Genomic DNA, 12,990 nt, shown 5'->3' on the forward strand with positions numbered 1-12,990 from the left:
TTTATATAGTGCAAGTATTAGAGTGTTAGTCAACATAAGGATGTTCTAATTAATGATTTTATTTTGTTTTATAATTTTTAGTCAACAATAGGTGGTACTAGTTTATAATTAGTCAACATAAGGATGTACTAGTTTACACTTTATTTTTAGTCAACATAAGGATGTAAGATTTTTTTAGTCTCATTATTATTACTATTATTATTATTATTATTTTTACATTTACTACATGATAAGTATTATTTTCTTTTTACTAATTCATGACTTGTATATATTTAGTTCCCAATTGTTTTATTATTTATATAAATGTCACTTTTTATTTATTACTTATAGGTTATTAGTTATAATATTACATAAATGCATAAATTTTAATTAGCAGTGAGTGTCGACTAACAGTTTATTATTTTCATCTTTTATTAACTTGTCAATTTTTGTACAAAGTTAATTAATATGTTTTCTAACTCTTAACACTTAACAATTGTTGATTAAAGTTTAATCATTAAGTTTTAATTATATTGTTTGGGCTTTTAATATTGGAAAAATATAGAATGGAAAAAAATGAGGGTCGTTATATGTAACACTGATAGCACAAAGAGATTAATGATTTCAGATAAGAATAGTTAAAAAAATATCTTCAGAAATATGGAGGATATTTATAATTAAAGATATGATAATATCTTAGAATATCTAAGATCAGAAGATGATGAAGAATATTTTCCGCAAGGGTTTAGAGTAAGGAGCAAGATATTCGCTAAAGACTTCAGCAGGTATTGAATCATTTGGATTCTTTGAAGGCAAGTTTAGTCTTTGTGATTTGTCCACGGCTTCCTTCATAGTTTCGCATAATCCGTTTTTCGGTACCAAATTTTTCTATTAAGAGTTTTCCAACCATCCATTCTTTATTATCATACCTTCAACGGTTAAAGTCGTTTACAGTTTTTGTTGCTTCCTTCAACTTTTTCAATGTTTGGAGTATTGATTCGTAGACTGGGTGCTTTTTATAATTTCAGAATGGAATATCATAATTCTAAGAGATGAATGTTATACATATAACTATTGATGTAGACATACTGCGAGTTTTCAAAGTACTGATTGCTGATTCCCGGTAATTGGTATGGCAGTTGTCGTTACAAGATACAGATGAGTATATGATAGGGTTTCAATGAATAAATATAATGATTTATCAGAGAGATTTAAGCCAAGAAGCAACGAGGTTGCTGGTACGTCTGCTGGTAATATGGTGGAATATAAAAGGTTCCCCGGTAACAATAAAAGAGCACACATATAAATCAAGGTTATAATAAGGTTGAAAAGTCAAAGTTGACTTGCTGGAGCTGTGACAAAATTTGCTAATTTGGAAAGGGATTGCAAAGTTATTTTGGGTAATAATAACACTAAGAAATTAGCATAGCTACATTTTAAACGTTTACTCAGTTGCCGAGAGTTTCTCAGGTGAATAGCTATATGCATCAATCTTCTCTTCTGTAGATGATTTGTGGTTGGTTCATCCTCTAGATTGAGGTGTTTTCAAGAATTATGAAAGGTTTGAACGCAGATTGTAACCGTCAAGATACAAATGAGGTTTAAGATGAAATCAAGTGGCAAACTTGAAGAAATGTTTAGTTTCATATGTTATAATCAATATTTTAATTCATTTTAATTATCCAATGTTATTAGTCCACAGTCGATAGTCCACAGTTGACAGTCCAATAATTCATATATAATTTAATATATAATATTTAAATTTAATTAATACGTATCGTGACCCGTGTACATGTCTCAGACTCATCAAAACTCAAACTATATATATTATTGTAGAATCAATCTCAACCCTGTATAGAGAAGTCGATCATTACTGAATATAGAGTGTCTATTGTAATTCCAAATAATATATATAGATGCGTCGATATGATATGTCAAAACCTTGTATACGTGTCCCGATATTTAAAGTGCGTAAAATAAATACAGAAATTAAATGATGAAAAATAAAATGCGTAAAGTAAATAACAGAAATTAAATGACGATAAATAAAATTGCGATAATTAAATTGCGATAAATAAAATGTAATCTGTTAGCTAGGAACAGTTAGCTAGGATTTTGTTAGCGTGGATTCTTAACAAAATTTTCTCATGGTTAATTTGTTTGTTTCTAACAAATTTTTATTTTTGTCCAATGTTTTCTTCATTATGCCACTTGTTGGATTCTGATAGATCAAAATCTAAATATGAAATTGAATGAAAAGGGTTATTCTGCGGTGAATGGATACGTATAACGGTGGATGTAAATAGGATAGTAAATAACTGTTGAATCAGATTTAAAAGAATGTACAGTGTAACTTATTAATGTGAAATCTAAATATTCCTCAGGTATTACCTACCCGTTAAAATATTTTCACCATTAACAGTTTGTACAAAAGAATTTTTAATTACAATATTTATGAAAACATAAATACATATATATTTTCTTCAGATGTAATCATGGATTTAATGAGTTAATATGATATTAAACTCATTTGATTTACCGTTAGAACAAGAATATATAATCTCTAAAACATTAGAGATTACATAATCGCCATGTCTTACGAAGATAAATGATGTAGAACGATACGTAGAACGATGATTGTACTCGAGGTACTGAATGGAATGTTGAGGCATGGATTGTTAATGGTACTGGTGCTGTTACTGATGGTACTATTGGTGCCAGTGATGTTGCTGAAGCTGGTACGTTTTGCACCATATTTTTCCAAGGCTACAACTCGGGTGCGAAACTTGTTGACTTCTTCCATTATTTCGGGATGATTGTCAGTCAGAACTAGCGGATGAATAAGGTTTAGAATTATGGATAGAATATAATCATGGTGAGATATTTGGGAAATAAGGGTGAAAATAATGATTCAGACTGGTTCGCTGATAATTGCTTCAGGTTCATCGCTAAGAGGTAAATTCGGTTGGTGAAAAGGATCGCCTTATTCGCGTCTCCATTGATTAAGTTGACTACGAACTCATCAGATGAATTGGGGATGGATGATTGGTTGGTTCATTCTGGTGACACTACTTTCGGAGCTTAGGTGAAACTCCATATCAGAATAGCTGTCGGAATCCGAGGAATTCGAACTGGTTGAGGGATTCATCTCGTACGATCAGATGAAGGACTTTTCGATAAGAAATAGATTATAGGATGTAGATTAGTACCCTGCATATATAATTTACATATGTATATATAATACTAAAATTTCATAAGTTACAGAGGAATCTACGGAATCTGTCAGGCAAAGGTAACAATAACATATACGCTAAAATATGAATTAGCATATTAGCTAAGATATGAATTTTGTCTATACACTATTCATGCAATCAATGCAGTAAGACGTGTCTAGACTAGGATGATAAGCAGGTAATTTTCGACAAGAAATGATAAGCAAAACTTTTGACATGCAGACCAGGTTCAAGTCCAGACTCATTAATATAACCTAACAACTACTAGGTCGAAGTCCAGACTCACTAATGTATCCTAACAACTACTGGTTAGACACACTAATGCAAGACCTAGTTCGCTACGACCACCGCTCTGATACCAACTGTAAAGACCCGTCCTAATCCATCGGGACGAAGTCCATATCGATTATAAATGATTCACAGCAGTTGATTACATCACGAGGTACTTGACCTCTATATGATACATTTTACAAACATTGCATTCGTTTTTGCAAAGACAAACTTTCATTACATCGAAAGTTGACGGCATGCATACCATTTCATAATATATCCAACTATAGTCGACTTAATAATAATCATGATGAACTCGATGACTCGAATGCAATGTCTTTTGAAATATGTCATGAATGACTCCAAGTAACATCTCTAATATGAGTAAATGCACAGTGAAAGATTTCTTTCATACCTGAGAATAAACATGCTTTCAAGTGTCAACCAAAAGGTTGGTGAGTTCATTAGTTTAACATAAATAATCATTTCCATCATTTTAATAGACCACAATATTTTCATTTTCAGTTCTCATAAAAATACGTCCCATGCATAGAGACAAAAATATCATTCATATGGATTGAGCACCTGGTAACCGACATTAACAATATGCATATAAGAATATCCCCTATTATTCCGGGAAACCCTTTGAACATGATATAAAACAACATCGAAGTACTAAAGCATCCGGTACGTTGGATGGGGTTCGTCGGGCCCATAAATCTATCTTTAGGATTCGCGTCAATAAGGATGTCTGTTCCCTAATTCTTAGATTACCAGACTTTAATAAAAAGGGGCATATTCGATTTCGATAATTCAACCATAGAATATAGTTTCACGTACTTGTGTCTATTTTGTAAATCATTTATAAAAGTAGCGCATGTATTCTCAGTCCCAAAAATATATATTGCAAAAGCATTTAAAAAGGGAGAAAATGAAAACTCACCATACTGTATTTTGTAGTAAAAATACATATGACGACATTTAACATATAATAATAATCAAATAAGTTTATATATTAATATTAGTAATATACTTGTTATTTTGGTATGTTATATGTATTAAATATAGTTTTACGTAACTAATTGTTATTTTGTACAATAATATTAATAATAATAAATAAAAAGTTGTGTTATCTTATAATAATAATAATAATAATAATAATAATAATAATAATAATAATAATAATAATAATAATAATAATAATAATAATAATAATAATAATATTAATAATAAAATAATTATAATAATAGTAACCATGATAATAATAATATTATTAATGATAATCAAAATAATGATAATAAATATATATACAAAAATCATGTTAATGATATTAATAATAGTAATAATAATGATAATGATAATAATAATAAGAAAATAATAAAAGTGCTACCTTAATGAAACAAGCTCCAAAAAAGAAAAAATAGCTGCCCATGCCCGGGCTTGAACCCACGACCTTTCGAAAATCACCAACACGCCCAACCATCTCATCTATTCTGTTTCTCTAATATATATTCAAACTTAATTCTACTTAACATGTTTTCTGTTTTAAATCACATATTCAATCTTCTTAACTAACATAACACAATCTCCTTCTTCATCCTAGAACTAATTTCATCCAGAGGTAAATTGTAACATAGAATAGCAGCACGAACCATGATAATAACATCATTAACTCGTTCATACTAATCATCATCTTATCGTTACTTCTCATCATCTCATCATCGTTGTCGGTATAGTAATAGAACCAGAAAAATTAACGAGTAGCAGAAAAACAAAATAAAGTAATAGCAACGATGGGTGTTTGAGGTTCAAATTGGTGGTAGTTGGCTGTGGTTTGTGATGGTGGTTTGAAACAGAAACCAGCTGCAGTGGTGGTACTACTCGATTAGTAGTAACTTCCTATGATTATCGATAGTGGTCAGGCCCAGTTATACTTCGGCCCAACTGGTTACAGTAGCCCACAACAGAAAATAATATCTAGGCCTAGTTTTAGAAGGAGGAACACTGAAATGTCCCGTTCTTATTGATTAAAAACGTTCCATATTAATTGATTTCGTTGCGAGGTTTTGACCTCTATATGAGACGTTTTTCAAAGACTGCATTCATTTTTAAAACAAACCATAACCTTTATTTCATAAATAAAGGTTTAAAAAGCTTTACGTAGATTATCAAATAATGATAATCTAAAATATCCTGTTTACACACGACCATTACATAATGGTTTACAATACAAATATGTTACATCGAAATCAGTTTCTTGAATGCAGTTTTTACACAATATCATACAAACATGGACTCCAAATCTTGTCCTTATTTTAGTATGCAACAGCGGAAGCTCTTAATATTCACCTGAGAATAAACATGCTTTAAACGTCAACAAAAATGTTGGTGAGTTATAGGTTTAACCTATATATCAAATCGTAACAATAGACCACAAGATTTCATATTTCAATACACATCCCATACATAGAGATAAAAATCATTCATATGGTGAACACCTGGTAACCGACAATAACAAGATGCATATATAAGAATATCCCCATCATTCCGGGACACCCTTCGGATATGATATAAATTTCGAAGTACTAAAGCATCCGGTACTTTGGATGGGGTTTGTTAGGCCCAATAGATCTATCTTTAGGATTCGCGTCAATTAGGGTGTCTGTTCCCTAATTCTTAGATTACCAGACTTAATAAAAAAGGGCATATTCGATTTCGATAATTCAACCATAGAATGTAGTTTCACGTACTTGTGTCTATTTTGTAAATCATTTATAAAACCTGCATGTATTCTCATCCCAAAAATATTAGATTTTAAAAGTGGGACTATAACTCACTTTCACAGATTTTTACTTCGTCGGGAAGTAAGACTTGGCCACTGGTTGATTCACGAACCTATAACAATATATACATATATATCAAAGTATGTTCAAAATATATTTACAACACTTTTAATATATTTTGATGTTTTAAGTTTATTAAGTCAGCTGTCCTCGTTAGTAACCTACAACTAGTTGTCCACAGTTAGATGTACAGAAATAAATCGATAAATATTATCTTGAATCAATCCACGACCCAGTGTATACGTATCTCAGTATTGATCACAACTCAAACTATATATATTTTGGAATCAACCTCAACCCTGTATAGCTAACTCCAACATTCACATATAGAGTGTCTATGGTTGTTCCGAAATATATATAGATGTGTCGACATGATAGGTCGAAACATTGTATACGTGTCTATGGTATCTCAAGATTACATAATATATAATACAAGTTGATTAAGTTATGGTTGGAATAGATTTGTTACCAATTTTCACGTAGCTAAAATGAGAAAAATTATCCAATCTTGTTTTACACATAACTTCTTCATTTTAAATCCGTTTTGAGTGAATCAAATTGCTATGGTTTCATATTGAACTCTATTTTATGAATCTAAACAAAAAAAGTATAGGTTTCTAGTCGGAAAAATAAGTTACAAGTCGTTTTTGTAAAGGTAGTCATTTCAGTCGAAAGAACGACGTCTAGATGACCATTTTAGAAAACATACTTCCACTTTGAGTTTAACCATAATTTTTGGATATAGTTTCATGTTCATAATAAAAATCATTTTCTCAGAATAACAACTTTTAAATCAAAGTTTATCATAGTTTTTAATTAACTAACCCAAAACAGCCCGCGGTGTTACTACGACGGCGTAAATCCGGTTTTACGGTGTTTTTCGTGTTTCCAGGTTTTAAATCATTAAGTTAGCATATCATATAGATATAGAACATGTGTTTAGTTGATTTTAAAAGTCAAGTTAGAAGGATTAACTTTTGTTTGCGAACAAGTTTAGAATTAACTAAACTATGTTCTAGTGATTACAAGTTTAAACCTTCGAATAAGATAGCTTTATATGTATGAATCGAATGATGTTATGAACATCATTACTACCTTAAGTTCCTTGGATGAACCTACTGGAAAAGAGAAAAATGGATCTAGCTTCAATGGATCCTTGGATGGCTCAAAGTTCTTGAAGCAAAATCATGACACGAAAACAAGTTCAAGTAAGATCATCACTTGAAATAAGATTGTTATAGTTATAGAAATTGAACCAAAGTTTGAATATGATTATTACCTTGTATTAGAATGATAACCTACTGTAAGAAACAAAGATTTCTTGAGGTTGGATGATCACCTTACAAGATTGGAAGTGAGCTAGCAAACTTGAAAGTATTCTTGATTTTATGAAACTAGAACTTTTGGAATTTATGAAGAACACTTAGAACTTGAAGATAGAACTTGAGAGAGTTCAATTAGATGAAGAAAATTGAAGAATGAAAGTATTTCTAGGTGTTTTTGGTCGTTGGTGTATGGATTAGATATAAAGGATATGTAATTTTGTTTTCATGTAAATAAGTCATGAATGATTACTCATATTTTTGTAATCTTATGAGATATTTCATGCTAGATGCCAAATGATGGTTCCCACATGTGTTAGGTGACTCACATGGGCTGCTAAGAGCTGATCATTGGAGTGTATATACCAATAGTACATACATCTAAAAGCTGTGTATTGTACGAGTACGAATACGGGTGCATACGAGTAGAATTGTTGATGAAACTGAACGAGGATGTAATTGTAAGCATTTTTGTTAAGTAGAAGTATTTTGATAAGTGTATTAAAGTCTTTCAAAAGTGTATGAATACATATTAAAACACTACATGTATATACATTTTAACTGAGTCGTTAAGTCATCGTTAGTCGTTACATGTAAATGTTGTTTTGAAACCTTTAGGTTAACGATCTTGTTAAATGTTGTTAACCCAATGTTTATAATATCAAAAGAGATTTTAAATTATTATATTATCATGATATTATGATGTACGAATATCTCTTAATATGATATATATACATTAAATGTCGTTACAACGATAATCGTTACATATATGTCTCGTTTCAAAATCATTAAGTTAGTAGTCTTTTTTTTACATATGTAGTTCATTGTTAATATACTTAATGATATGTTTACATATCATAATATCATGTTAACTATATATATAACCATATATATGTCATCATATAGTTTTTACAAGTTTTAACGTTCGTGAATCACCGGTCAACTTGGGTGGTCAATTGTCTATATGAAACCTATTTCAATTAATCAAGTCTTAACAAGTTTGATTGCTTAATATGTTGGAAACATTTAATCATGTAAATATCAATCTCAATTAATATATATAAACATGGAAAAGTTCGGGTCACTACAGTACCTACCCGTTAAATAAATTTTGTCCCGAAATTTTAAGCTGTTGAAGGTGTTGACGAATCTTCTGGAAAGAGATGTGGGTATTTCTTCTTCATCTGATCTTCACTCTCCCAGGTGAACTCGGGTCCTCTACGAGCATTCCATCGAACCTTAACAATTGGTATCTTGTTTTTCTTAAGTCTTTTAACCTCACGATCCATTATTTCGACGGGTTCTTCGATGAATTGGAGTTTTTCGTTGATTTGGATTTCATCTAACAGAATAGTGAGATCTTCTTTAGCAAAACATTTCTTCAAATTCGAGACGTGGAAAGTGTTATGTACAGCCGCGAGTTGTTGAGGTAACTCAAGTCTGTAAGCTACTGGTCCGACACGATCAATAATCTTGAATGGTCCAATATACCTTGGATTTAATTTCCCTCGTTTACCAAATCGAACAACGCCTTTCCAAGGTGCAACTTTAAGCATGACCATCTCTCCAATTTCAAATTCTATATCTTTTCTTTTAATGTCAGCGTAGCTCTTTTGTCGACTTTGGGCGGTTTTCAACCGTTGTTGAATTTGGATGATCTTCTCGGTAGTTTCTTGTATAATCTCCGGACCCGTAATCTGTCTATCCCCCACTTCACTCCAACAAATCGGAGACCTGCACTTTCTACCATAAAGTGCTTCAAACGGCGCCATCTCAATGCTTGAATGGTAGCTGTTGTTGTTGGAAAATTCTGCTAACGGTAGATGTCGATCCCAACTGTTTCCGAAATCAATAACACATGCTCGTAGCATGTCTTCAAGCGTTTGTATCGTCCTTTCGCTCTGCCCATCAGTTTGTAGATGATAGGCAGTACTCATGTCTAGACGAGTTCCTAATGCTTGCTGTAATGTCTGCCAGAATCTTGAAATAAATCTGCCATCCCTATCAGAGATAATAGAGATTGGTATTCCATGTCTGGAGACGACTTCCTTCAAATACAGTCGTGCTAACTTCTCCATCTTGTCATCTTCTCTTATTGGCAGGAAGTGTGCTGATTTGGTGAGACGATCAACTATTACCCAAATAGTATCAAAACCACTTGCAGTCCTTGGCAATTTAGTGATGAAATCCATGGTAATGTTTTCCCATTTCCATTCCGGGATTTCGGGTTGTTGAAGTAGACCTGATGGTTTCTGATGCTCAGCTTTAACCTTAGAACACGTCAAACATTCTCCTACGTATTTAGCAACATCGGCTTTCATACCCGGCCACCAAAAATGTTTCTTGAGATCCTTGTACATCTTCCCCGTTCCAGGATGTATTGAGTATCTGGTTTTATGAGCTTCTCTAAGTACCATTTCTCTCATATCTCCAAATTTTGGTACCCAAATCCTTTCAGCCCTATACCGGGTTCCGTCTTCCCGAATATTAAGATGCTTCTCCGATCCTTTGGGTATTTCATCCTTTAAATTTCCCTCTTTTAAAACTCCTTGTTGCGCCTCCTTTATTTGAGTAGTAATGTTATTATGAATCATTATATTCATAGATTTTACTCGAATGGGTTCTCTGTCCTTCCTGCTCAAGGCATCGGCTACCACATTTGCCTTCCCCGGGTGGTAACGAATCTCAAAGTCGTAATCATTCAATAGTTCAATCCACCTACGCTGCCTCATATTCAGTTGTTTCTGATTAAATATGTGTTGAAGACTTTTGTGGTCGGTATATATAATACTTTTGACCCCATATAAGTAGTGCCTCCAAGTCTTTAATGCAAAAACAACCGCGCCTAATTCCAAATCATGCGTCGTATAATTTTGTAAGTGAATCTTCAATTGTCTAGACGCATAAGCAATCACCTTCGTTCGTTGCATTAATACACAACCGAGACCTTGCTTTGATGCATCACAATAAATCACAAAATCATCATTCCCTTCAGGCAATGACAATATAGGTGCCGTAGTTAGCTTTTTCTTCAATAACTGGAACGCTTTCTCTTGTTCATCATTCCATTCAAATTTCTTCCCTTTATGCGTTAATGCAGTCAAGGGTTTTGCTATTCTGGAAAGGTCTTGGATGAACCTTCTGTAGTAACCAGCTAGTCCTAAAAACTGGCGTATGTGTTTCGGAGTTTTCGGGGTTTCCCACTTTTCAACAGTTTCTATCTTTGCCGGATCCACCTTAATACCTTCTTTGTTCACTATGTGACCGAGGAATTGAACTTCTTCCAACCAAAATGCACACTTTGAAAACTTAGCGTACAATTCTTCCTTCCTCAATACTTCTAACACCTTTCTCAAATGTTCACCGTGTTCTTGGTCATTCTTTGAGTAAATAAGTATGTCATCAATGAAAACAATGACAAACTTGTCAAGGTATGGTCCACACACTCGGTTCATAAGGTCCATGAACACAGCTGGTGCATTAGTTAAACCAAACGGCATGACCATAAACTCGTAATGACCGTAACGTGTTCTGAAAGCAGTCTTTGGAATATCATCTTCTTTCACCCGCATTTGATGATACCCGGAACGTAAGTCAATCTTTGAATAAACAGACGAGCCTTGTAGTTGATCAAATAAGTCATCGATTCTCGGTAGTGGGTAGCGGTTCTTGATGGTAAGTTTGTTCAACTCTCGGTAGTCGATACACAACCTGAATGTACCATCTTTCTTCTTGACAAACAAAACAGGAGCTCCCCAAGGTGATGTGCTTGGTCGAATGAAACCACGCTCTAAAAGTTCTTGTAATTGGCTTTGCAGTTCTTTCATCTCACTGGGTGCGAGTCTGTAAGGAGCACGAGCTATTGGTGCAGCTCCTGGTACAAGATCTATTTGAAATTCAACGGATCGATGTGGGGGTAATCCCGGTAATTCTTTCGGAAATACATCGGGAAATTCTTTTGCGACGGGAACATCATTGATGCTCTTTTCTTCAGTTTGTACTTTCTCGACGTGTGCTAGAACAGCATAGCAACCTTTTCTTATTAGTGTTTGTGCCTTCAAATTACTAATAAGATGTAGCTTCGTGTTGCCCTTTTCTCCGTACACCATTAAGGGTTTTCCTTTTTCTCGTATAATGCGAATTGCATTTTTGTAACAAACGATCTCTGCTTTCACTTCTTTCAACCAGTCCATACCGATTATCACATCAAAACTCCCTAACTCTACTGGTATCAAATCAATCTTAAATGTTTCGCTAACCAGTTTAATTTCTCGATTCCGACATATATTATCTGCTGAAATTAATTTACCATTTGCTAATTCGAGTAAAAATTTACTATCCAAAGGCGTCAATGGACAACTTAATTTAGCACAAAAATCTCTACTCATATAGCTTCTATCCGCACCCGAATCAAATAAAACGTAAGCAGATTTATTGTCAATAAGAAACGTACCCGTAACAAGCTCCGGGTCTTCCTGTGCCTCTACCGCATTAATATTGAAAACTCTTCCACGGCCTTGTCCATTCGTGTTCTCCTGGTTCGGGCAATTTCTAATAATGTGGCCCGGTTTTCCACATTTATAACAAACTACATTGGCATAACTTGCTCCGACACTACTTGCTCCGCCATTACTCATTCCGACACCATTTGTTCCTTTCGTTCTATTAACCCCTGGTCCGTAGACCTCACACTTCGCCGCGCTATGACCATTTCTTTTACACTTGTTGCAAAATTTGGTGCAGAACCCCGAGTGATTCTTTTCACACCTTTGGCATAGCTGCTTCTGATTGTTGTTGTTGTTGTTGCGGTTATTATTGTTGTTGGGATGATTGTTGTAGTTGCTGTTGTTGTTGTTGTTGTTGTTGTTGTTGGGCCATTTGTTGTAGTTGCGATTGATGTTGCGATTGTTGGGGTAATTGTTGCGATTATTGTTGTAATTGCTGTTGTTGTTGTATTGGTGATTCTTATCACTGTTTTCCTCCCACTTTCTTTTGACTTGCTTCACATTGGTCTCTTCAGCAGTCTGTTCTTTAATTCTTTCTTCAATTTGGTTCACTAGTTTGTGAGCCATTCTACATGCCTGTTGTATGGAGGCGGGCTCGTGTGAACTTATATCTTCTTGGATTCTTTCCGGTAATCCTTTCACAAATGCGTCGATCTTCTCTTCCTCATCTTCGAATGCTCCCGGACACAATAGGCACAATTCTGTGAATCGTCTTTCGTACGTGGTAATATCAAATCCTTGGGTTCGTAACCCTCTAAGTTCTGTCTTGAGCTTATTGACCTCGGTCCTGGGACGGTACTTCTCGTTCATCAAGTACTTGAATGCTGACCACGGTAGT

This window comes from Rutidosis leptorrhynchoides, chromosome 8 (genome assembly GCF_046630445.1).
Source record: "Rutidosis leptorrhynchoides isolate AG116_Rl617_1_P2 chromosome 8, CSIRO_AGI_Rlap_v1, whole genome shotgun sequence".
NCBI lineage: Eukaryota > Viridiplantae > Streptophyta > Magnoliopsida > Asterales > Asteraceae > Rutidosis > Rutidosis leptorrhynchoides.